This window comes from Nycticebus coucang, chromosome 22 (assembly GCF_027406575.1).
Source record: "Nycticebus coucang isolate mNycCou1 chromosome 22, mNycCou1.pri, whole genome shotgun sequence".
NCBI classification, from domain to species: domain Eukaryota; kingdom Metazoa; phylum Chordata; class Mammalia; order Primates; family Lorisidae; genus Nycticebus; species Nycticebus coucang.
Genome location: NC_069801.1, coordinates 12,604,316 through 12,630,810, shown reverse-complemented (window position 1 = coordinate 12,630,810; position 26,495 = coordinate 12,604,316). Strand labels below are relative to the sequence as shown.

General features: G+C 50.6%; 1 protein-coding gene across 9 annotated transcripts in view; it reads right to left on the bottom strand.

Annotated features, from left to right (window-relative positions):
• ARHGEF10L (Rho guanine nucleotide exchange factor 10 like) overlaps positions 1-26,495 on the bottom strand; it is a 154,261-nt gene that overhangs the window by 120,902 nt on the left and 6,864 nt on the right. The window contains exon 1 of one of the 9 annotated variants that reach the window (XM_053575190.1): positions 16,461-16,644. The exons of 1 other annotated variant lie outside the window; for it this stretch is intronic. The gene's annotated coding sequence lies outside the window, so the exon portion shown is untranslated. Of the gene's footprint in view, positions 1-8,336; positions 8,391-15,720; positions 15,740-15,958; positions 16,155-16,460; positions 16,645-26,495 lie in introns of those variants that run through there. 7 more of the 9 variants (XM_053575195.1, XM_053575186.1, XM_053575192.1 and 4 more) reach the window with 7 other exon arrangements.

Sequence of the window (26,495 nt, the reverse complement as noted above, 5' to 3'; positions counted from 1 at the left end):
CACAGGCCAGAGAGCCCAGGGAGCCCAACAGCCCCAAGGGAACTGTTGGTGTAGCATCAGTGTCGAGTGGGCCTCGGGCTGGGGGTCAGCCTGCTCAGCCACCAGCAAGGTTGGGCAAGTCACTTCTGCACTCGGGGGTTCTGATTTTCCCTCTGTGATACAGGAGAGAGGAAGGCACTCTGAGAACTGCAGAGAACCTGGTCAGGGCTGCCTCTGAGTACAAGGCCGCCAGAGGCAGGGCTAGGTAAAAACCGACATCTCCCTCTCTTTCCAGCCAAGCTTGCCCCCACCTCCTGGTGCCCCCATTGTGGAGCCAACACCCCTCCCTGCTGTGTCTCCAGCTGCCTACAGAACAGCCCAGCTGCTCCTGGGCTTCCAGCAGTCCCCGGGAAAGCAGCCTCACCTCTCAGACCTGCTGGCCGCTCTCAGGGCCTGGGCAGGGAAAGCCCATGGACTGAGAACCTACTATGCGCTGGGAGCCCTGAGACACTGTCTCATACCATCACCCAGTGCTCCCTGCAGTGGGGCTTGTCATTCCCATCTCTCAGTGGGACCCCCCAGGGGCCAAGCAATGCAGAGTCACCTGCCCAACATCACATACCTGATGAGACTCGGGATTCAAAAGACCTGAGCCAAGTCCTGAAGTCCCCACACCTGTGTCCTCAGTCTTGTCATATGCCAGCCCCCAGAGCAAGAGGCTTATCTGGCTGGCCAGGTGGCCACTCCCAAATCCCAGCCCAGGACTCAGAAGAGCCTAATGCATCACTGCACTGTGATGTCCTGGGCTGGTTCCTGACTTCCAGGGACCCCAAACCAGCCTGGCCCCACTTCACAGCAGAGCAGTGACAAAATTCAGATACCTCTGACACATCCAGCATCGGGCTGTGGCCCTAACAGACCAAGGAGATGGATAGGGACCAGGTGGAAAGAGCATGAACTTTGCAGGGAGACACTGTCAGGTTCCAATCACACTTCTACCCACACCCACCCCCACCCACACACACACTGACTGTGTGAGCCTGAGCTGGCCTCCTGCCCTCTCTATGCCTCAGTTTCCTGCTCTGCTGCAGAGCAGATATAACATTCCTGGCAACTGGACAGTGCTGGAATCCAGTGCCATCACCCAGCATGGAGCAGGTGCCCATTCTTCCCCTGGAGGGTGCCAGCTTGTCCTTGTCATCAGCTGGAGTCAGGGCCCAGAACCTGGCAGTCCTCCAGGCATCCAGCCCAAACATGTTTGCATTCAGAGCTATATTTGTGGGTTAATATTTACTTACTTGTGACCCAAATCTTGCAGGGCATCAGGCATGCCTTAGTCAGCAGCCCTGAGAATTCAAATCAAGCAGGAACATGACGTGAGAGGGACAGGGTGCTAAGTCCAGGGCAGGTATGAAAAGGAGGATAGGGCCCTGGAGGAAGGGCCCTGCAGACTAAAGGGCACCAACCAACCCTGAACCCCTGTAGCACCCTTCCCTGCAGGCCCCTGAGCTCCAGTCACATGAAAGTTCCTTCCAGAGGACCCCAGAACAGTGAGGGCACCTGAGAGAGTCTGGGGCCAAGAGGCAACACTACAGACCCCACAGACTGCACTCCTCTAGGGACAGCCATTCCTGCCACCCTCAGCAAATGAACATTTCACTCTGCCTTTAGAGAGTTTTTTGGCCTCAATAATATGCCCAACATAGAGAATGAACCATCAGACTGAGTGACTCCTCCCAGGAGCCCTTTGGAGTATCAATCCCCATTTCACAGATGAGAAAGCTAGGCTCGCAACACTAAATCAGCTTGCCAAGGTCTCTACAACTAGTCAGAGGCAAGAATGGAATTCGAACCGTGTCTTCTGGCTCTAGAACTAATGAGCACCTGACCAGTAGACACCATGGCTCAGCTGCCTCCAAAGCCCCACATTTCATCTGCCAAATGTCAGATGCTTGCCATGTGCCAGGACTGCTCTAAAGTGACAGCTCTCCTACTCATCCCCAAAACTCTGGAAAGTCTTCCATCATGACCACTGGGAGATGTGCCGTGCCCCTCTGGACACCTCTGAGCTGGAATCATTTGCTTAGTTTTCTGATTCCCCATTAGACTGTAAGATCCTTGATGGCAAGAATAATGCCTTTCATTTCCCGTACACAGAGCAGTCCTCAGCACACCGAAGAGCTTCAAGAAATGATGGGTGGATGAGGGGATGGATAGATAGGTGGTGGGCCCGTGGGTGGGCCCGTGAGTGGATGGAGAGATGGATGGATAGGCAAGTGGGTCTGTGGGTGGATGGAGAGATGGGTGGATGGGTAGATGGGTCTATAAACTGATGCATGGGCTCAGCACCTGTAGCACAGTGGTTACAACACCAGTCACATACACCAAGGGTGGCAGGTTTGAACCCAGCCCAGGCCAGCTAAACAACTACAACCAAAAAATAGTGGGGCATTGTTGCGGGCACCTGTAGTCCCAGCTACTCAGGAGGCTGAAGCAAGAGAATTGTTTAAGCCCAAGAGTTCGAGGTTGCTGTGAGCTGTGTCGCCACAGCACTCTACCAAGGGCAACATAGTGAGACACTGTCTCGAAAAATAAATAAATAAACAAATGGATGGATGGGTGGGTGGAACAGAGGATGGGTGGATAAATGAATAAGTAAATGAACAAATGATAGGAGCCCACTAAGTAGTGGCCAGAGGACTCTGTGCTTGGGGGTCTACTTCCGTCTGGAATTTGTTGAAGCTCAGCTATCCAGGTACGCCAGCTTTGCCCCAGGTATTCAGTCTGACCTAACCATTTTCTAGATACATCTTTCCCCAACCTTGCCGAGCATCCTAACCTAATCACTTCGTCAGGCTGTAGAGCAGGTGACATCCTGTCTAAGACAGCATCTTGCCTTACGGTTACGTTCTCAATGCCCTCCCCTGGGCCCACCCCCTCTCCATCAATGGCCTCAATAAATACTTGTAAAATGACAAAGATTAACAAGAGACCTGGGGAGCTTTTTAAATATGAAGATTCCGGGGTCCCAGCCAAGATCTGCTGGTTCAGAGTCTCTAAGGGTGATGCTCAAGAATTCCTATTTTGTTCAAAAACTTTCTGACAATTTCAGTAATAAGCCAGGCTTGGGCCACACCAGCTTGAGGAGAAGAGGAGCTACAGGCAGGTCATCTTGCACAGAGCTGTCACCAAAGTAAGTCCAACAGCCTTTTTCAAAGTGTGGCCCTTGAATTACTGACTTCAGTAGGTACTTGAATCACCTGAGTGGAAGGGGAGGCTCTTCCTAAATGCAGCTGCTTGGAGGGTACAATGGTGGGTGCACTGAAGGCCCTGGTTTCACCACAGTGCAATGCATCGACGCAGCAAAACTGCTCTTGTACCCCAGGAAACATACAAATGAAAAATAAACTTACAAAATAAATAAACAAGTGCAAATGCTAAGGTCCTGATACCAAACTATACCACATAATACCAAATTAGAGTCTCTTAGGGGAAGGCCTGAGAACCTGCACTCTCAGCAGGCTGACTGGGTGATCCTGGCACACGCTCATGTACAAGCATTACTGGCCCCAGTGGTCCACTCAGACCGGCTGCTTGCACCCACACCTTCACACACACCTAGGTTTACAAGAGAGGAAATTTCCCAGCAGGAACAGTCTTGGAGGACTCCAAGAAATCCAGCCGACCAGAGGGAGGCCAAAAGGTACCAAATGTACCTTCTCCTCTATTACTTTGTTCACAGAACATTCGCCCTAAAGAGAACCCACAAATTGCTAATTCCAGGCCCTCATTTTGCAGATGAGGACATTGAGGACCAGAGAGGGCTGTGCCTGGACCAAGGTCATAAAAGAGCCAAGCCCAGAGCCAGGCTGGAAGTCAGGTACCTGTGCCCCAGGCTCACCCCATACCCCTAGGCTGCCCTGGCCTGACTGAGAGGCTTTGCTCCTCCCTCACCATCATTCCTGCCTCCAGACTTGCTCCCAGGTGAGCCAGGGTCCCTAGGAAGAGCATTCACAGGGCAGCAGCCTTGGACATCTCAGGAAGGCATGGTGGCTCCAATTGCAGAAGCCTGACCTTCCTCCCAGGAAGGCTCCTGCCAATAAACCAATGGGTACTCCAGGGAGGAGAGGGCATCAGAAAAAAAAAGCAAAAACAGGCCAGACAGGAGGTTAGGGTTCTGCTGACTTCAGATGGGTGTGATTGTCACAGCTCAGTATGGATGTCCCTGAAACTATTCAGCCACGGTGCCTATGTTTGAAAGTTTAAACAGTTACAAGAAACCACTGACAACAATGTTCTCAATTTGTATATTTGGGGGCACATTCATGTCCTGAAATATGCTAATAGGTGCTTGGGGTGAGGGAGTGTTCAGTGGTCAAAGGACAATGGAAGAATCCCGGTAGGAATCTCCATCCTGCAGATAAACAATACTCGACATGTGAAAGGCACTAAGAAGTGCTGTAATTTTAGATTTGGCTTAAATCACGATCCAGATAAAGAAACTTGGAGGCAGGCCAGGTGCTGAGGCCCACTGGAGCACCAAGACTGCATGATAAAACTTAAGGTTGTCTAGAACAGGGTGTCCCAAAGTCGGGTGGGCAGCATGCTGGAGCCCCACAAGACTCTATCAGGTAATTTGTCAAAGGAAGGGACTCATGCTCAGCTGAACAAAGTTTGACAGGGACCAGAGGGATTTCAGTGAAGGGCTCCAGAGTCAGATGGACAAAGGTTCAAGTGCCACCATTCCCCGGCTGTGTGACTTTGGGCAAACTGCTTACCCTCTCTGTTCCTCAGCTGCATCATCTATAAAATGACGATAATAACCATACATACCTCGCAAGACTGCCACAAAGAACTAAAACAAGATGACGCCTCGTGCTTGGCACACCTAGGTCCTCAGTTATTATTTCTAGAGATTTCTATCAATTCTATAGATCACATTTAATATTATCTCTGCTTTACAGACAAGGTAACCAAGTCTCCAGAGAGGAGAGACATCTGCCCAAAGTGAATCATAGGGCAGGGTTCTGGAGACTGCTCCCCATTTCTCTTGGCCCCCAAGAATAAGGCCTCTGCCTGACATCCACCCTTCCCAGCAGGGACTGCCTCCCTCACTGGCCTCTTCTACCTAATTGAATCCTGCCCCAGCCCCAGAGGAAGCAAATGCCTAGGAAACTGCTTAAGCAACTCATGAAGGTCTGGGAAGACCCTAGTCCCAGCAGCTCCTCCTACCCAGAAGCACAAACTGGTCTCTGAGACTGCAAAAGGGCAATGCTAAAAGCTACAAGGGGACCTATAAGTGGTGAGCTCCCACTTGAGCCTCCACTGAGCCCCCTTCTCCCCCGCAAGGTTACTTACCACCTGTTTCCACCCCTGAGACTGGATGTTTCTCCTAAGAGACCAGTCCCAGGCTGGACACTCAGTTAATGCTGTGTGGTCTCAGGCAAGTTGCTTAACCTCTCTGACTCAGAAATCTTTTTGGAAAAAAGAAAGGAACAGAATTGGGGAAGCACAAAGGAAACAATAGGGTTCAGAGAGTGACACAGGAATCAGAGAGCCTGTTAATAGCCTCGAAAGGTGTCTCCTGTCCCTTCTAATCATTCTCTACCAAGAACGAAAAGTTCAGATGTGTCACTCCCTGGTTTGAAACACTTAAACAGCTGTCCGTAGCTCTTGAGATAAAGTGTAAGCTCCTAGTGGGATAGACAGAGCCCTTCCACAGCACCCCCACCACGCCCTCCCTGACATAGCCCTACTACTCCCTCATCGCCAGCCTCTGCCATGACTGGGAGGTGTCCCCTCCTGACCTAGCCAACTGTTCCCCTGCCTGTTTAGACACTCCCCCGGGAAGCCTCTTCTGAGCCCCTCCACCCGGGTCAGCACCCTGCCATCCTACACATCTGCCTCTCCCACCAGACCAAGGGTCACCCTATCTTACACATCTCAGCACCCAGCAGGAGCTCAATAAATAAGTGTGGAAGGAGAGGAATGCAAGGGTAGGCAAATGAAAACAAATTAAACACGAGCTTTGCCGTCCTCCTCTGCAAGATGGGCACGTCCTGGGTGGAGCAGCTGGCCTGCCTCCTTGCTGTGGCTCCTCACTCCCCAGGCAGCCGTGCATGGCTGGCTCGCGCGTCAGCTCTCTTCTCTGCCTCTCTCCCCTTCTGTAAAGTAACCATCACAGTAGCACCTGCACCTCAAAGACTTATTGGGAGGATTCCAGGGATGAATCTTCCCCAAGTGGTTAGCTCTGCCCCTTCCACCCTCCGTCCTCCCAGCTCCCAGGCTGCCCCTTCTCTGGCTCCTCTCCTGGGTCATCGTCCTTCAGACCCAGCTGCAAATGTAGGTTCCCAGGGCCTCCTCCACATTCTCCCTCGGGGTGGACTCACCTGTCCTTTCTATATGCTAACAAAACCCAAGCCTAAATCTCCAGCCCTGGTTCTCACTTATAAACAGCCTCTCAATGTGAACCCAAACCAAATACTTGGTTCCTCCAAAAATCATGCTCTGCACTCCCTATTGACCATCTTGCCTCATGACACCATGGCCCACCCAGGTACTCAAAAGAAGAATCTGGAAGACACCCTTGATTCCTCTCTTTCCCTCACCCTATGCATACAATCTGCCAGCAGTCCCACTTTTCTCCGATTCCACTGCCTCCATCAAATCCCAACCCAAGTCTTTCATCTGGCCCTGGGGCCTCCCCTCTGCCCTGCCTTGACCTTCCACCCTGCCCTGACCCTCTGCAACCAATTCTCCTCCTGGGTAGAGAATCTTTTCCAAAGGCTAATTGGCCAATCCCCTGCCTCTGGGGGGACTATTGTGACCAGTGACACTGAATGCGGGTATAATACTAAACAGGGTACATCACAAAGTCCCAAAGCTGCAGATGCTGGCACGGATGTGGAGAGAGGGGAACACTTTTACACATTGGTGGGACTGCAACCTAATACAGCCTCTTAGGAAAGAAGTATGGCTAATCCTCAAAGAACTTCAATTAGATCTCCCATTTGACCCCACAATCCCACTACTAGGCATCTACTCAGACGAAAAAAAACAATTTTATCATAAGGACATTTGCACTAGATTGTTTATTACAGCTCAGTTTACAGAGATGTGGAAACAACCTCAATGCCCACCAACCCAGGAATGGATTAACAAGCTATGGTATATGTACACCAGGGAATACTACTCAGCCATAAAAAAGATGGCAACTTTACATCGTTTGTATTAACCCAGATGGAGTTAAACACATTCTTCTTAGTAAAGTATCACAAGAATGGAGAAGCAAATATCCAGTGTACTCTGCACGAATATGAAGCCAGTAGAGGAACTAATACAATGCCCACATAAGAGAAAAACACGATTCAATTCAAGCTGGGGAGAGAGGGAGGGGGAAAGGGGAAGGGAGACAGGAAAGGAAGGAGGGGAATTGGTGTGCTCCCACCTAATGGGTAATGTAAGGGTATAGGGCTCCCCTCCTGGATGTGGGAAACAACAACAGCAGGGACCTTACCTAACAAATGCAAACACTGTAATCTAACTGAGCAGGAATGCTGGGCACGTTTATTAAGCATGGTCTAAACCAGTGCTTCCCAACCTTCCTAATGCCGCGACCCTTTAATACAGGTCCTCATGTTGTGGTGACCCCCAACCATAAAATTATTTTCGTTGCGACTTCATAACTGTAATTTTGCTACTGTTATGGATCGTAATGTAAATATCTGATAGGCAGGAGACCCCCAAAGGGGTCGTGACCCACAGGTTGAGAACCGCTGTCTAAACAAAGGTCAGGTGTCACCACTATGGCAGTTGAGTGTCACCTCCTTTGCTGGACCGGGGTTTAGAGGAGGGTAAGCCCTCATCTTATTCCTCTGTGCGTCCACCACTCACCTCACAGCTCTGAGCCAAGGGCTTCCACATCACAGGCACTGGGCAAATATTTTTGTATAAATTATCTGGGAAAAGGTAAATTTCTTTCTTTCTTTTTTTTTTTCGAGACAAGAGTCTCACTATGTTGCCCGCGATCACAGCTCACAGCAAACTCCAACTCTTGGGCTTAAGTGATTCTCTTGCCTCAACCTCCCAAGTAGCTGGGACTACAGGCACCCGCCACAATGCCTGGCTACTTTTTTGGTTGTAGTTGTCATTGTTGTTTGGCAGGCCCAGGCTGGATTCGAACCCACCAGCTCCAGTGCATGTGGCTGGTGCCCTTAGCCGCTGAGCTACAGGCGCCGAGCCAATAAAGGTAAATTTCTTAAATGAGTTAATAATAGCTGGAATCTTAGAACTGTATTTCATTAGTAAAGGTATTCGCGGGAAATAGAAAACAAACTTCTAACTAGCTATGGTCTTACCTTTGCATTTGCACCCAGAATAACAATCCACGCAGTCTCTTATTCCCACGCTCTCCTCCCTGTCCTCAGGCCTTTCTGTTGTTTCAACTGGCCAAGTTCACTCCAGCCTTGGGGCCTTTGCATTTGCTGCCCTTCCTGCCTGGAACATTTTTAACCTCAAATCTTGGCAAGGATGGCTCCTGCTTGCCCTGTGGGCGTACATTTAATGTCTCTGGTTAGAGAGGCCTCCGTGACATCCTCCAGCTATCAAATTCTGTGCCCTCCACCCCCACACAAACCCTTTCTACCTCCCACCCCCAATCATCTCTATCACATCAGACTTGTTTCATTCACGGGACTTATTACGTAACATGCGGTTGTTTTGTGATTTTGTCTGACTTGTTTGTTTTTTGTCTTTTACCATCATGTAAGATCTACAAGGAAAAAGTTATGGTTGGCCTGGTCACTGCTGTAACTGAAAGGGCTCAGAATAGCCATCTCAAAACATGCCTCCTTGGCATCAGGATCATTTTGATCATTTCTGGGCAGGGGAAGGGATCATTTTGTGCTGGAGGTACTTGAGAAGCAGCAGACAGGAAAAAACTCTCTGCCTCCCCCTTTCTGACTAAAAGCAGGCCATAAATTCCCCTTGGCAAAAGTGACATAAATTTCGATTTGCAAAGATGTCCCCTCCTTTATCTGTATAACAAACCTTACTAAACAACCTTTATCTATCATATTTCCTAATCACCTTCTCCCTGAAATTTACTACTCCTAGTAGCCCAAACCCTTTCCCTTGTCTGGTCACCTCTCCACAATCTATCGCCCTTTGTTAAAACAGTATACAAACCCCTGGCTGTAACTGCCTCTTTGGATTTTCACTTTTCTTTGAAGCCTTCCTTACAGTAAAAAATATTAACAGGCTTGGTGCCCATAGCTCAGTGGTTAGGGCGCCAGCCACATACACAGGGGCTGGCGGGTTCAAATCTGACCCCAGCCTGCTAAATGACAACTACAACAAAAAAAAATAGCCATGTGTTGTGGCAGCTGCCTGTATTCCAAGCTACTCGGGAGTCTGAGGCAAGAGAATCACTTAAGCCCAAGAGTTTGAGGTTGCTGTGAGCTGTGACACCACAGCACTCTACCGGGAGCGACATAGTGAGACTCTGTCTCAAATATATATATAAACAACAAATAAAAATCTATATTCTTTTTCTCCTATTAATCTGTTCTTTGGCAGTTTAATTCCCAGGCTCCCTCACAGAACTTAACCTAGCAGAGGGAAAATTTTTCCTACATAACAATAGGGAATATTGCTAAGCTCTGACTTGGACCAGGTGCTGTCCTAAGCATCTTACTTGCACTTTCTTGTTAAAGCTCCACACAGCTACTGGGAGGGTCCCTATTTTTACAGGTGAGAAAATTGAGATGTAGATGGGTCAAGTAGAAAGGAAGGAGCAGAGTAGCCCAACACAAGCCAGGCCCACTGTGTGCCCTAAATAGGCACTTGCTGAGTGAGCAAACCATTAACTGAATAAATGAATAATGTACACTGTAATGGCAAAAAAAAAAGGGAATTTAAATTTCTCTCTCTATTTTCTGTTTTCGTCCATGGTCATGCAATACATATGTAACTTAAAGTAAAATAAATGCTTATTTTAAAAGAGATTCAAAGATTCTGGGTAATGTATGGGTTCAGGAACAGCTTTTTTCAATTTCCAGAGACTGTTATTTCCCCCACTTAATTTAACCATTGTTTTTCTAGGGAAATTGAATAAAAAGCCCGCATTTTTAAAGCTCGCTCCAAGTCTCCCACTTCAAACAATGAAGAGAGAAGGAAGTGGGAGAGCAGGCTCCTGCCTTGTGTGCTGAAGGCTAGAATTCAGGGCTGCATACCAATCAGGCAGGACTGGAACAGGGACTTGTAGGGAGGGAAAGGCAGTTGGACCTGGTTCTGGGGAGAAGCAGGGGTCCAAGACCCAGACACAACCTCGCCTGGGGCCCAACGTGCCAATATGGGCTGATGCTGTCCCAAGCCACCTGCACTGCCCTGCACTGGAGAGGTATCTGCAAAAAGGTGATGGTGGGGCCTGGCCTGAGACCACCCTCTTAACCACCAGGCTATGGGAAAATGACCCCATGGCAGAGAGCTCAGGGCTAGGCTCTACCCAAGTGGTGGGCACCATCTGTGCCTGTGGCCACGTGGTCAACAGTCTATTATTATTTTCCACGCACATGGGCACTGCTGCTAGAGATCATCAAGGGACACGTTTAAATAACCCTTTATTTCACCACCTGAAGACAACCTGTCTCAACACTGTGGTGTTCATCGTTCATTGATTCAGTGACTGGTTTGCTCCCTTAGCAAGTATCTACTGAGGGGCCAGGCCTCTGTTGGGCTCTAGGTACAGAGGGGTACCCTGCTCCCTCCTGGGGCTCTTTCTAAAGAAACCTTGGGCAACTCACTTGACCCAACTGTATCTCAGTTTCTCACCTGTAAAAATAGGGACACTCCTAGTAGCCGTGTCATAGTGTGTGGGGATTTAACACCCCCCTGCCCACGTCCTGGGAGGGCTAGTACTCCCCAGGGAAGGACACAGGTTGAAAGGCAGGCTCTGGAGCAAATGGAACAAGGTACCGTGTTGCATGACCCTGGGTAAGCAAAATAGCTCACCCAGGCCTTGGCCTCAGTGGTACGGAAATGGAGATAATGACATATCCCACCTCTTGGGGTGGCTGTGGACTGAACAAGCTCCTGAGATCCACTTACTTCCAAAGTGCCTGCTGTTCCATAAATATGAGCCATTAATACTACGAATAAGCTCTCTCCATAAATACAACCCATTATTATTAGCTCTTCCTGACCTGGGGCCTAGGGTGCCCATGTGGGCACTGGGATTCTATTCTCAGCCTTGACCTTCAGCCTCAGGGTAACAAACCCAGCTATGACCAGGCTGGACCTTGCCAACATCGGGTAAAAAAACATGTTTTAACTTCAAACAAGAATGGCAAAATGTGCTGACTCCAAATAAATCTCTCCCTTCTGTGCTCAAAGGGAAGAAAAAAATAGAACAAAGGAGGGGAACCAAGAATATAGAATGATCTCAGGGTCTACATGGTTCAAATCCTGCCACTTACAAACACTGTGGCCTTTACATAAGTCACTCAAATGCTCTGAGACTCAGTTTCCTCATCTAAAAAATGGGAAAATAGTAGCTACCGGCAAGATTGGAATGGAAATTAAATGAGTTGATGCATAAGAAACGTCTGGCACCTACAGGCATAAAGTCAACACCAATTGCCTTTAAACAAATAAACTCTCAATTATCTATCTAAATTAAGAATAAAAGTGGCAGAAGTTACTTTTATCTTCGCTTTTCTGATATTATTGAGAGTGGGGAGATGGGAAGACTCAGCTTCCCAAATAAGTCCTGTTGGCCTGATATTAACATGTTAATTTTTCTGAGAATCCACCAGCCACAGATGCAGAAGCTAAAATAGCAACAAGCTTTGGGGGTAACGGAAATTACAAAGAAACCTTAAAGATTTGCAAGGAAGGGGAGTGATCCACAGAGCACGATGCCCCTGACCGTGCAGCCTGGCAGGCTTCTTTTGCTGGTCCCATGATACTGTGCCCTCTGACTTGAGGAAGGTTCAGCACTTGCCCTGCTCTACCTCGAGCCCCCCCCACCGACTTTTAATTCACCTGACACCTAAGCCAGACTGAATTTCCAACAGTTTGCACCTCTGAGCCTTTGCACATGCTGTTCCTCCCATTCAGGCCTTTTCCTTCTCCCCACCCCATTCTCCTGCTACACTCTGCACCTTCCTCCACTTCCACTGTATACAGCTTTGCACACTCCATCTCCCCACCACAGATCACAAACTGTACAGAGCAACAGTCTGACTCTACTGTCTTAGGTGGTCTCTGAATCCATATAGGTGGGCCATGCCCATTGTTGCCTAAAGTACCCCAGGCAGCTCTGGCCACCCATGTCCACATGTCACATCTCCATGAGTCCCAAAGCTACTTCACTTGTCCACAGTCTCTCCAGAGACAGGACTGCCACTCTGCCTCCCAGATGCCTGGCTCATACCAAGTGTGGGTATTCAACCAATGACACGGCCAGCTCTAAATTAACTGCCATCTCCTTCTCACCCCATTTCCCCTCTTCTTGGTTCATGATAATAACTCACTTGCTGAAGAATAGAGCTTATTTGATTTGGGGGTAATTTACAAGCCCCGCCACACCACCACCGCAGACCCAGCCCAACAGCTGCCCCTCTCACTCCATACCTATGAGGACACTATAATCAGCCCCCTACGGCAGTGTCACTCCAGAATGTAAGCCTCAGGGGAGAGGCTGCACCAGAGCTGCTAGATCCCCAGGGGTGTGCTGGTAAATGTTTAACAACTGGCTCTCTAGGGGAAAAGACCCTGATGTACAGTGTTTGCCAATTCCTGTGAAATAAATACTCCCACTATATAGCCAATTTCAAGCTCCCACGTGACATCACTGACCCTAGAACTGGGAAGAGAAGTGCAATGATATGTCATTATATGCATTACACACACACATACGTGTATGTACACACAAAGGCACAAATAACCACAAATGCATAGGTAATAGGACAATATTATAAAATAGTTGGGGAGTAATTTGAGAATGTCTTACCTTTTTAAATACAATCTGTTTAATTATAGATTTATATCCTCACCATTTGTTATCATGGCTGCATTTATCAGCCGGTTCACAAAATTCCTAAAATTTAGCAATTGATTTCTTACTCATGGGTATAAGCTGACTCCCAACACACCACTGCCCAGGGCCCCCAGCAGAAGTTCTAGCAAAATCGGTCACTCCTGAGAACTTTATCAGACCAGGACCCTGAAGGAAAGTGATTCTGATGCCCTCCTCTGAGCCAGTGAGAGATCAGGAACTCCATGGACACGGCAAGGAAGGAGCCGAGCTTGGCTGGAGTTGACAGTGGAACGAGGACTTTGGAACACCCTGTTGTTTATGAGTCTGATTTTCTCTCCTGGACTTTAGACCCCTGGAACAGTGACTCATTTACCATTGTCCAGCTGGGTGACAGTAATACAAAGGCACTTAAGACAAGCTTACAGAATTTAAGGACTGGGTAGCCAGGGAGATCCCAGCTGAGTCGGCTCCTTCACTAATTAGCTGTGACCTTCAGCAGTTACTTACTCCCCCCCATACTAATTTTCTTCCCTGTAAAATGCGTATGAACCCATCTTCCCCGCCTAATTATCAGTGTTGTAGAAACAAAGAGGTAGCTGGTGTGAACGTGCAATATGAATCTAAGTAGTTATTATCTATCTTAGCATAACGTGCATTATCCACTTTATCTTTTCAAAATTTATCTAAGAAGATTACATATATTCTTTCCACTCTACTCCTTCTCAGGGTATAAGGAGTATATGCTTGAAGCATCTAGCCCAGTACCCAGCCCTTAGCACATACTCTACATGTCTGTTAATTAACTTGCTATTTCTCTAATTAACAGTAGGCCTTCTTTTTATCCTAACCTGGTACCTGGGCCCCCAAGGAGTCTGCCAGCTTTCTTCCCTCCCCAGACTCCTCCAGAGTTAAAACTTCAAAGAGCAGGCTGGGCACAGTTACTCAGACCAAACTGCAGGCTGACACAGGAGTTATCACTTGAGCTCAGGAGTTCAAGACCAGCTTGAGCCAAGAGATAGATCCTATCTGTACTAAAATTGAAAACAAATTAGCCAGACATTGTGGCAGGCACCTGTAGTCCCAGCTACTAGAGAAGCTGAAGCAGGAGGATTGCTTGAACCCAGGAATTTGAAGTTTCCAGGAACTACACTGAGGCCATAGCACTCTAACCTGGACAACAGAGTGAGACTCTGTTGTCCAAAAAAACAAACAAACAGGCCTGGCGCCAAGAGGCAAAGGCGCCAGCCACACATACCAGAGCTGGCGGGTTCAAATCCAGCCCGGGCCTGCCAAACAATAATGACAACTACAACCAAAAACTAGCCAGGCATTGTGGCGGATGCCTGTAGTCCCAGCTACCTGGGAGGCTGAGGCAAGAGAATCGCTTAAGCCCAGGAGTTGGAGGTTGCTGTGAGCTGTGACGGCACAGCACTCTACCCAGGCTCTGTCTCAAACAAACAAACCTTCAAACAGTGAAATTTAGGAACCATCATTAGACATTGATTTATTCATCAACTATTAACTGAGCACATACTACGCGTCAGGCACTATTTCTAGCTAGTGATCAAAGACAGATATGCTCCCTGCTCCACTGCAAGGTGTAAAGGAACCATCCTGATTGGGGCAGGGGCTCTCAGATCATAGGGAGCCAGCCCAGCTGACTTCTGAGGAAGTAGCCCCCCCCCCCAATGAGAAATGAAAGAGGTGAAGGATGGGCAAAGGCAGGGTGAGTGCAAACAGGCAGGTAGTAAAAGGAGCGGAACAGGGGACCTCGGAAGGCAAGGGTGATGGAGCAAGAATCAGATTGGGTACATGTAAGGCCTTACAAGGAAGGTTTGAAGCTTCACCCTGAAAGTCCAAAAAAGGGGAAGAACAGCCCCCACCCCACGTCCACAGGGAGTTTGTTCATTTCCAGTTGTGCTCTCCTTTCTAGCATGTATGCAGAAGCCTGCCCACTGTGGGGGCACAGTGCTGGGCAGGTGGACAGATGCTGCCGCTAATGCTTAGGCAGGGCCTGCGGGGGAGGGCTGTGCATTTTAATGAGCTGCCCTCTCTCTCCCCAGCATCCAAGGAGGAGAAGGAGGAGCAGATGGGCTCGGGATAGGCCGGGTGTGGCTTCTCCCGGTTGAATCCCCAAGGGGGAGCCAAGGACTCACAGCTACTCAGCTCCAAAGCCAGTGGGAAGTGCAGCCTATCCACCACCACTTCTCTGCTTGGGACTAAGCAGGGTCCCTTGGCTTTCGGCCCAAAGGAAAATTCATGACCCCTGTCCCAGGACCCCACCCTTGAAGAGTGAGAAAGAACTATCCTCAGGCCACCAGATAATCAGGCCTGGACTCCTTCTCAGAGGCCATCCCAAAAGGCTAGTCTTCTACTCTATGATAAGTCCCTGCCCCAGGGCTGACCCGGGCATCCTCTCCTCCCACAATCGCTCCTGCTTGAGGCCATCCCTGTTCTACCTCTGGGTGTCAGTCCCTCAGCAGAGACAGGAGCACTCCCTGACCTCCTGCGTTCCTGGGACTCTCCCCAACCAAGGTCAGCGCTCAGCGGCGAGCGGTGGACCACAGTGAAGGGTGGGGAAAGCAAAGCACAGGGTGGGGTGGGGTAGAGATTCCCAAACTGTGCTGACCCACCCCGCTGGAGGTCTCTCTCTCACTCTCACACACACCCCCCACAGGCTGATGCACAAAGGCCACACTCACACTCGTCACGTAATCATTCCAGCGACACAAGAGGGATCCACACACGGAGGGACGGCGCAGGCTCGGGGGCTCTCACCCCCGGGGACACACAGCCACCCAGGGGCTCGCAGCGACACGCCCAGGGCCTCCCGGAGAGGACACCGACTCCTGGAGCCTCTCCCACACTCGGAGATACACAGAGATCACACGGAAGCAGGGACACGCGGGGACTCGGGACGACCGGGCCGCCCTCACTCACCGGCCTCGGCCGCCGCGGGCCCGCGCCTTTGTCGTCCGCGCCGCTCACAAAGGCCCGGCGGCCGGGGCCGCGCCTCAGCCCCGCAGGCCGCCGCGGGTGCCCATGGCCGGGACGGCGCCCCCGCCGCGCCGCCGCCGCCGCCGAGCCAATGGCCGCGCCGCCCGCCCGCCAGGTCGCGGCCCGCCGGGAGTGCGCCCGCGCCGCCCGCGCCACCGAGCCTCCCGGGCCGCCGCCGCGCACGGCACGACACGGCGCCGCCCCCAGCCGCCCGCCCGGCCCGGGGCGCCGCGGCTGAGGTCAGCGCTTAACCCCTGCCGGCCGGGGCTGCGCTCGCCCTCCTCGCGCTGTCCCCGCCGGGTCGCCCCTACGGGCAGGGGCGCGGCACCCCCGCCCCACCTCCCGCCGCACCGGGAGAACACTGCGTCCCGCGGGAGTGCGGCGGGGACCTCCTCGCCCCTTCACCCCCGCTTCTCCCGCCAGAATGCCGGACGCTCGCGCGCACCATCTCGCGCCCCTGTGTCCGGCTTCAGAGACCCCCGCAGGCAGGCACGCCGGCTGCTAGTGTCCCCTGCCTCACTCCCAGGTGGTGGCCCTCAGCTGCCCCGCAAGGCAGAGCGAATCCTGGACCTGTCCAGGGGAAAACCTGGGCTTGTGATCTGCCCCTCGTCCGGTCTCGGAGCCCTTCGCCCCCGTGGCTGCCTGACGCCAGCAAGGGCAGCTACAGCCTTGCGCTCCCGCCGCGAATAATAACCAGGGTACCAACAGCGCTCAGCAGCCGCAGGCATGGACTGTGCTGAGGGCTGGGAAGTGTGTAGCCCCCTTTTCAGCACGAGACAACTGAGGCTCAGGGCTGTCAGTTAACTTGCCAAAGCTCTCGCAGTATCAAAGTGGTGGAACGGAGATCCCAGCGCATCCCTGCCTTCCCTTCCAGCCCCAAAGCTGCCAAACAGTACTTACTCCCTCCCAGAATTCCAAAGAGGGCCTCCGGATATGATGCAATTAATTATAGTTATCAGGTCATTAATTAAGATTATCCCTGTTGTTATTAAACTCTCCCCCCCCCACCTCTCTATTTGCAAGGCAATTCACACTCAGACTTATCAGCATTTACTCCTAGGTTGATAATAACAAGTTCCGTAGCCTCCAAAGGGTACAGGTGCATGCAGGTTGAAATCACTGTGAGCCTGCGTTGGTTCAGTCAATTTGGACAGCAAAAACACTTTTTTTACCACTCCCTGTTGTCAGGTACCAGCCTGGAGTGGGGGAGGGCTATCAATGAAGCAAGGAACCGGGCAGACCCAACCCACCCCTTTGGCTGTCATAGGCTAGCTAGAAGGAGACAAAAACAGAAGGCTACAGTGAGGGGGGGGGTGGGGGGGGGATAACAAGCCGCACACAGGACACCCTCTAAAATCAACTCATTCATTGATTTGTTGGCTTGTTTATTGTCTATCTCTACATAAGAACCTAAGCGTCTTAGAGCTTGTCCATAGAGTTGCCCTAAGCACCAGGCCTAAGTAAGAAGGCAGCAGCTTTTGGTTGAGCGCTGACTACATTCCAGACATCCTTCCAGATACCGCAGAAGACATCAGGGAACAAAACAGCCTCCACCCCTGCCTCGCTGGAGCTTCCATTCCAAGGGGGAATAAACTGTGGCCAAAACAGCAGAAAAGAAAGTTTCTAGAACACCAGCAAAACAGGAAGAACACTTCAGATGTCCACTGAGTGACCTCAGGGCTCATGGCAATAAGCCTTGGACCAGAATGTGGATTTTTGAGTCCTGCATTCATAGCTAGAGCCAAGCACACATCTAGGATCTGTCCTTAGAGCCTTTTAGAATCGACTCCAGATTCTTCTCCTTAGCCATTTTATTTCCTCCTGGGCCTGAGCCCTTCAGAGCCCTCCAGCCTGAGATACCCATGCCCTCTTTAGCTTGTGCTAAGTCTTATCCTCCCCACCAAACGATCATACGATCCAGAATCCCCAGGAAGCCTCTTCACGTGGCCTCTTCCTCCCCGCCCCCACCCCCAGCTCTATAGCACCTGATACTTTAGTCATAAGTTGGCTCTGGGCACATACTCATCTGAACCATTTCACTTGAAGTCAGCTATGATCCAAGCAGAGGCTGCACCCAGACCCCCAATGTGCCCCAGATCTAGTATATCATTACATTACATTGCTGGGTTCATTGGCACCCCCAATGAGCCCATCAAGGGTTAAGGGCACACTCATTAGAGAAGTGGTTCTCAACCTGTGGGTTGCAACCCACAGCAACTGTATTAAAGGGTCGTGGCATTAGGAAGGTTGAGAACCACTGCATTCGAGGATCCATGGTAGATTCCAAAGGAACACCCTCAAACCTACCTCAGTAGAACCCTCTGGCTCTAAGGGCTGCAAACCACCAATTCATAAAACAAATTAAGCCTGCAGAAGCATTTTGTTTTGCCCACAGTGGTTTTGTTGCTGTTGTTAATTAGTTGCCAACATTTAATAATTGGGAGATTTTCCATAAAAAGCCAGATTGCTGGCTTCTCATAATGAATCTGAAAACCTGGCAATGCCAGGCTCACGTTTCCCCATGGCCATGCTCAGCCAGCCCCCAAGAGTGTTGGCCCCTTAGACACAGCTGTGTACTGGCTCACCTCCTAGCACTCTGTCACCCAGCTGACTTTGAGGCCCCTACCCTGTGATTTAGTGTTTTGATTTCATTTTTCCTCTACTCTCTGAGTTTATGAGAAAGAATCACAGCACAAAACACATACTGGAGAATACACAAGTCTAAATAATTAAGCCTGCAGCCCTCACAGATCTGGGCCAGCCCCAACCGCTTGCTCACACACACTTTTGCTCTCTGTACCACCTTGATCTCTTAACACATACACACCTCTTCTCTTACCTCCCCATAAGCTCCATAGTGCAAATGAACATGCAAGGTGTTCCTCTGGGGCTCTGCCCTCAGCTGGGATATCCCTGATCACTTCCCAACCCCCACCACCACCACCACACACACACACACACCACAGCTAACTGCCCTTAAGTTCTCTCAGTAACAGTAGCACCTCCTGGGCGGTGCCTGTGGCTCAGTAGGGCGCTGGCCCCATATACCAAGGGTATATACCTAGGTGGGTTCAAACCCAGCCCTGGCCAAATTGCAACAGAAAAATAGCCAGGTGTTGTGGTGGGCGCCTGTGGTCCTAGCTACTTGGGAGGCTGGGGCAAGAGAATCACCTAAGCCCAGGAGCTGGAGGTTGCTGTGAGCTGTGATGCCATGGCACTCTACCCAGGGTGACAAAGTGAGACTCTGTCTCTAAAAACAAAATAGCACCCAGGCGTTGTGGTGGGCGCCTATAGTCCCAGCTACTTGGGAGGCTGAGGCAAGAGAATCGCTTCAGCCCAAGAGTTTGAGGTTGCTGTGAGCTGTGATGCCACGGCATTCTACCCAGGGTGACATGGTGAGACTCTGTCTCAAAAAAAAAAAGTAGCACCTTCTCAAGAAACTCTTCCCAAGGACTCCCAGAGCAGGCTCCTGGACCCCCACTGCATCCTCTCATCAGTATCTTCAACCTATTAGCCGTGGTGGTACGTCTGCCTCATGTGAGTCCACGGAGGCGGGACTCTGCTGTCTCTTTTGGCGGCACCTGGTACAGAACCTGTATTGGGTAGCCACGAATAGATGAGCGAATGGGTTTCGACAGCCACAAAAGAAACAAAAAGGATTTCTGGGAATGTTTCCATGTCCCAGAATATTCAATTAACCAGAATTGCCCACTCATTGAGCATTCTGGTGAGGGCAGGATTTATTGTACACGCGTAATCATTCATGATACATTACATCTGGAAGCGATTCAGGAATCAGCTGTCCCATGTGTCTCCCACTGACCTGGGAAAAATGGAGAGAAGGAGTATGGGATGGTATTTTCTATAGGTCAGAGAGGCTAAGTGGCTTGTCCAAGGTTGCTCAGCAAGCTGGTAGCAAAGCCCAGATGGGAACCCAGGGCTCCTACCTCTGCCTCCCAGTCTGACCCTCCTTTCCAGCAGCCCAGCCTCATCCGTAGTGGATCAAAAGGAAGCAGGTGGATGGGAAAGTGGACCTCTCAAGCCCAGAGACCACCCTCATGTGAGCAGTATGAATGAAGAGACCACCGGGACCAGCCAGTCCCTACTGTGACCAGAACCTCAAACCAGTTATTTTTGGGGGTTTTTTTTGTTTGTTTTGTTTTTGTGGAGACAGAGTCTCACTCTATCGCCCTCAGTAGAGTGCCATGGCATCACACAGCTCACAGCAACCTCCAACTCCTGGGCTTAAGCGATTCTCTTGCCTCAGCCTCCCAAGTAGCTGGGACCACAGGCCCCCCCCCACAACGCCCAGCTATTTTTTGGTTGCAGTTCAGCCGGGGCCGGGTTTGAACCTGCCACCCTCAGTATATGGGGCCAGCGCCTTACCAACTGAGCCACAGGCGCTGCCCCCTCAAACCAGTTATTGTCAGAGAGAGACCGGGTCTCATTTTGATTAAAAAGGAGGATGATAGAGTCAATCATCCAAAGATGAAACTTTCTTTTCCATAACATTCCTGCCACTGTTTTTTGGGTTTTTTTGTAGAGACAGAGTCTCACTTTATTGCCTCGGCAGAGTGCTGTGGCATCTCACAGCTCACAGCAACCTCCAACTCCTGGGCTTAGGCAATTCTCTTGCCTCAGCCTCCCGAGTAGCTGGGACTACAGGCGCCCGCCACAATGCCCACCTATTTTTCTGTTGCAGTTTAGCCAGGCCAGGTTTGAACCCATTACCCTCAGTATATGGGGCAGCGCTATACCCACTGAGCCACAGGCACCGCCCCCTGCCCCTGGTTAGTAGGATAGGCATTTACACAGTGAGTGTAGGGCTGGGATGCTCTGTTCAACTCCCTCAAGTCTCCCAGGTTCTTCATAACCCATGACCTGCATTTATGGGGAAGCAGGCTGAGGTTAAAAGCCCAGCCACAGACGGAGATGTCCTGGGGGTCAAGGTGGGGAAGGAAGCTGACCTTCCTGAGCTACTACTTTATGGACCTTGGTGTCAGGGATAGACTAGTCTGAGCAGTTCATTCTCTTGGCGCTGAAGTGTGGCTCAAGCGGCTAAGGCGCCAGCCACATACACCTGAGCTGGCGGGTTCAAATCCAGCCTGGGCCTGCCAAACAACAATGACGGCTGCAATCAAAAAAAAAAAAATAGCCGGGCATTGTGGCAGGCGCCTGTAGTCCCAGCTGCTTGGGAGGCTGAGGCAGGAGATTCGCTTAAGCCCAAGAGTTTGAGGTTGCTGTGAGCTGTGACGGCACAGCACTCTACCCAGGGCGACAGCTTGAGACTCTGTCTCAAAAAAAAAAAGTTCTCCCAAAACAAACACCAAGGAGGGAGATGGGCAGCTCGTGACCAGTGGGCAGACGTGAATACAATACATGGTAGTCAGTTATGCCTATCCAATGCGATCTCCATTGGGGAGGGTGCAGAGAGCTTACACCTGGGGGTTCCTGGTGGGCAGTGCACCCAGCGGGGGCATGGAAGCTCTGCACTTGGCCCTATGTGTCTCTCTACCTTCATCCTTTGTAATATCCTTTGTAAGAGGTCAGTAAACATGTTTCCTTGCATTGATTCTCTGAGCTATTCTAACAAGTGAACTCAAAGAGGGGTCATGGGAACCCCAACTTGAAGCTGGTCCAGGATTAAATGAGTTACTACATGTGAAGTTTTTTTGTTTGTTTGTTTGTTTTGAGAGGCTCAGACTTACAACTAGTGTCTAAAGAAGGGGCAGTCTTGCGGACCGAGCACTCATGCTGTGGAAGATCTGGTTCCACGTTCACGATAAAAACAACAGCAATAATAACAGCAAACACTTATATAGTATCCCCTTCACGCCCAGCTCTCTTTGAATCCTCCATGTGTATCACCAGGTGTGTTGGCACATGCCTGTAATGCCAGTTACTTGGGAGGCTGAGGCAGGAGGATCCCTTAAGCCCAGGAGTTCAAAACCAACTTGGGAAAAATAGCAAGATTCTATCTCTACAAAAAACTTCCAAAACTTAGCAGGGCGTAGTGGCTCAGGCCTGTAATCCCGTCTACTCGAAAGGAGAAAGCGGGATGATCACTTGAGCTGAGAAGTTCAAGGTTGCAATGAGCTACATGAGGGCCACTATTATTCAGACTGAGCAAGACCCTGTCTCCAAACAATAAACAAACACTTCAGGCTCAGGCCATGGCTCAGTGAGAAGAGTGCCGGCCATACACCAAAGCTGATGGGTTCAAGCCTAGCCCAGGCCTGCTAAACAACAAAGACATCTACAACCAAAAAATAGCCAGGTGTTATGGTGGGAACCTGTAGTCCCAGCTACTTGGGAGGTTGAGGCAAGAGAATTGCTTAAGCCCAAGAGTTTGAGGTTATTGTGAGCTGTGAGCCACGACACTCTACCGAGGGCCACATAGTGAGACTCTGTCTCAAAAAAAACAAACAAAAAAAAACTTCACATGTAGTAACTCATTTAATCCTCACAGCAACCCCAAAAAGTGAGGACTTTTTATCCCTATTTTACAGATGAGAAACTGAGGTACAAAGACTCCATCCCAGACTTGTATGCCCATTGGGGAGGGGGGACTCATTCTGTCCTTACTCAGAACTCTATTCATTTGTGAATTTTTATTCCTCGAAAGCAAAGAAACTTATGACAAGAGGAGGGATTAATATTCGGGTGGGTTCAGAGGTTCCCTGTTAATATTCGGGTGGTTCGGAGGTTCCCCGTTCCTGGCTACAATATGGGTGCAGGATGAGATGGAATTCCCCAAGTGCTTTTGCAAGGGAACCAATTAAGGCACAACATAGCCTCTGCAGCCTGTATCTCAAAACATGAAACAGGTGAAGCTGGGAAGGGGGAAAAGCCACAATTGGGGTGCATGTGAGAGGGGGGCAGCAAAGGCAGCTGTGAACACGTCCGTATGCTCCGCCCAGGAGCCCAGTCCCTGCAGGCCCATGTGTCAGCCCCATCTGCACCAGGAAAGCAGCCTTACCTGCTCCTGAGGGTATCTGCACCTCCTCTGGGGAGCACAGGCAGAGTGCTCAGGGCTGGCTGCTGAGCCAAGGTAGAGGAGGTTGGATTTCTCTGCTTGGGGCCTGGCCAACAAGCCCATAAGGACAGGAGACAAGGTCTTTGCTTCCTGGCATCAGGTTACTGCTCCAACTCAGAGCTCAGAGTGCCAGGCCCTGGCTCAGTCTCCTGAGCAGCAGAGTGAAAGCTGCTGCTCAGCTGACAGCGTGGACAGGGCTGAGGGCCTGTTCTAGAAGTTGCCATAAGGATGGAGGGGATGTGGCTCTGGCTCTGAAGAGGGATGGCAAGGAGGGAGTCTGGGGGACATTGTGAGCCTCCAGCCTTGCCGAGCAGACCAGGCTTGGAACTGGAAGCCCCACAGAAGGTCTCCAGCAGGGCAGGGCCTGGGCCCGGGGACAGGGAGGCAGCATAGTCTCTGCAGGGCAGAGACTGCAGTGACACTCGGGCGGGGAGGGGAGAGAGAGGGCGTGTAAGGGGACCTCAGCTCCCCCTGGCCGGCCTGGGTGGTGGCAGGAGGGCCTGGCCACAGCTGCAGCCTGGCACCAGCCCCAGAAACCCTCATCGTCCCCCAGTTTCACCGCCCAGGCCTGGGAGGCTCCATAAGTTCCGTGGTCTCCCAGATGAAAGACGCTTTCTAAGAGTCATAAAACCGGCCCCACTCAGAACAATGGGCCCTTATCCAGCTGTGTCCTTCACATAAACTCCCATTAGCAACACACCAGAAACTGCAGGCCGCAGTTTTATAGACTGGCTTTTTGGACCAGCCCCAGAGCTCATTAATATCTACTCCCTTTGCGCTGCTGAAGCTGCATCCAGTCACTCCCCTTCACACAGGCCTACTGGGTGCTAGGCCTCCAGCCAGCCCTGCAAGGAAGGTGGCTTTGTCCTGATTTATGAATAAAGAGACGGAGGCCCAGAGAGGTTAGGTGACTTGCTCAAGGTCACACAGTGGGAAAGTGGAAGAGCTAGGATTTCAATCCAGAGACTGTAATGGTTCCACTGCACTCTACTCTGGGTGACAGAACAAGATCCCATTGCTAAAAAAGTTAAATAAATCCAGAGTCCATGCTTTTTCCTCTAGATCAATGATTTCAACCAGTGTGCCATGAAAGGATTTTAGATGTGCCACAAAAATTTTTAAAAGCTGGCTGGGCACCTGCAGCTCAAGCAGCTAAGGTGCCAGCCACATACACCAGAGCTGGCGGGTTCGAATCCAGCCTGAGCCTGCCAAACAACAATGACAACTACCCAAAAATAGTCGGGTGTTGTGGTGGGCGTCTACAGTCCCAACTACTTAGGAGGCTAAGGCAGAAGAATCGCTTGAGTCCAGGAGTTGGCGATTGCTGTGAGCTATGATGCCGCGTTACTCTACCCAGAGTGACAGCTTGAGGCTCTGTCTCAAAAAAAAAAAAACTTTAAAAGATCATTATTTAAATTATTTTCTAAAGAAATTCAAAGCACAATAAGTATATTCTTTTCTCCTTACTCTTTTTTTCTTAATCAATATAATTTAAGTGTGCCGCAATAGTTTATCTATAGGTTCAAGTGTCCTGTGAAATAAAAAAGGTTGAAAAACATTGGTCTAGACCATGTGGCCTCCAGTAAAGATCACCCAACTCCTTCCCTGTTGAGCCCAGGAGGTTAAGCTCCCAGTAATGAGCATCTTCTGAGACCTCAAAGCCTTTGCCGGGAAGGTCAAGGTGACTCACCCAACAGGTCAGCAGGGACACTCAGCACCTCAGGGACATCATGTGAAGGAGGTCCTGAGCCCCTTCCCTCGGCGGAAACCCAGGGTCCTCACCGTACCTCTCACTGAAAGTCCTCACGCCCCATTCCTCCTGTGAAGGCCCCCTAGGATAATGACAGCCTCCTTTAGTGTATGTGTGTCTGGCGCACCAGGCTCTGCACTCTTTATGAGCCCGTTTACTCTTGCAAGAACTCTGTAGACTGGCTGCTTTCATAATCCCCTTTTTTACACAAGGATCTGAGACCCAGAGACCTAAGTAGCTTGCCTAAGGTCACACAGCAAGAAAGCACTGGATTCCAGGTCTGTGGGACTCTACACCACCACGCGCTCCAAAACTTTACAATGCAGGGTTCAACACACACTCCATCTTCACATGCTCCATCCAATTACTGGCTCAGAGTCCTGGGTGTCAACCCACATGCATGGATTATGATAATAAATCACTCTTTCATGGGCACCTTCTAAGTACTAAGCCCCTGCATCATCTAGCTACACGACAACCCTCAATGTTGATACTGCAATTCCCATTCAGCAGATGAGAAAACTGAGGATCAGAAAGGGGAAGTGTCTTACTCATAGTCACACAGAGCTGGGAAGTGGGGGAGCCAGGGTGTGAACCCACTTCTGTCTGGTTCCAGAACCACTGATCCTTTCAGGTAAGCCTGCACGACAGTTAGACCAGACCACCCCAGAGGACTGGGCACACATCCAACACATACTCCCCAGCACCTAGGCCAGCTCCGTTCCAGGAATAGTGGGTAAAAGACTGACCGGGCTCAGTGCCTGTGGCTCAGTGGTTAAGGCACCGGCCACATGCAGGTGGCAGGTTTGAACCCAGCCCAGGGTTCAAACTGCTAAACAACAAAAAAATAGCCAGATTTTGTGGCAGGCACCTGTAGTCCCAGCTGCTTGGGAGGCTGAAGCAAGAGAATCACTTATGCCCAAGAGCTGGAGGTTGCTGTGAGCTGTGACACCACTGCACTCTACTGAGGGTAACATAGTGAGATTCTGTCTCAAAAAAAAAAAAAAAAAAAAACACTGACCTATCCCTGCCCCCATCAGCCCCATGGGGAAGCACCAGGGACCCTCTGGCCACTGCTCTAGAGCTCCATCTATAGCTGCCTCCCAGAGCTCCCAGTAACACCCCACACCTCCCTCCGTTTCTAGGGGCTTTCCAGAGAGCCTGCCCCGCCTCTGTGAAACCAGCCTACAGCTCCTCACCTCAAGGTTTATTCCACCCTAAGATGCTTCACAACCAGCTTCTAACTGGGAAAACCAGACCAGCAGCTGTGGTGCCCTGAGCTTCCCCAAGAGAAGCTCTCAGACCTGCACACCAAGCCCCCAGAAGGCACGGCTGGCACCCCTTTGTTGAGGTGAGCGGCTTATAGACTGCCCCACCCTGGAGAATCTGGCTTGGAGCCTGCCCTGTGCTCTGAGAGGAAGGTACTACACCCATCCCATGCAACAGTCAGCAAACTAATAAACAGAGACATTGAGGTCATGTCCAAGGTACTGTAGTGCTTGTTAAATTATCGTTACCCCTGCTATGCCACAATTCCCCTGAAGTCAGGATTATGTCTGTTTTGCACTTGGTTGTATCTCCAGAATGCAGTGCCTGGCACAGAGCAGGTATCCAATAAACCACCTTTGGATGAATAAAGGAATGGATGAAGGGATGGGTGAATGAATTACAGGTGGTGGAGGAATGAATAGACA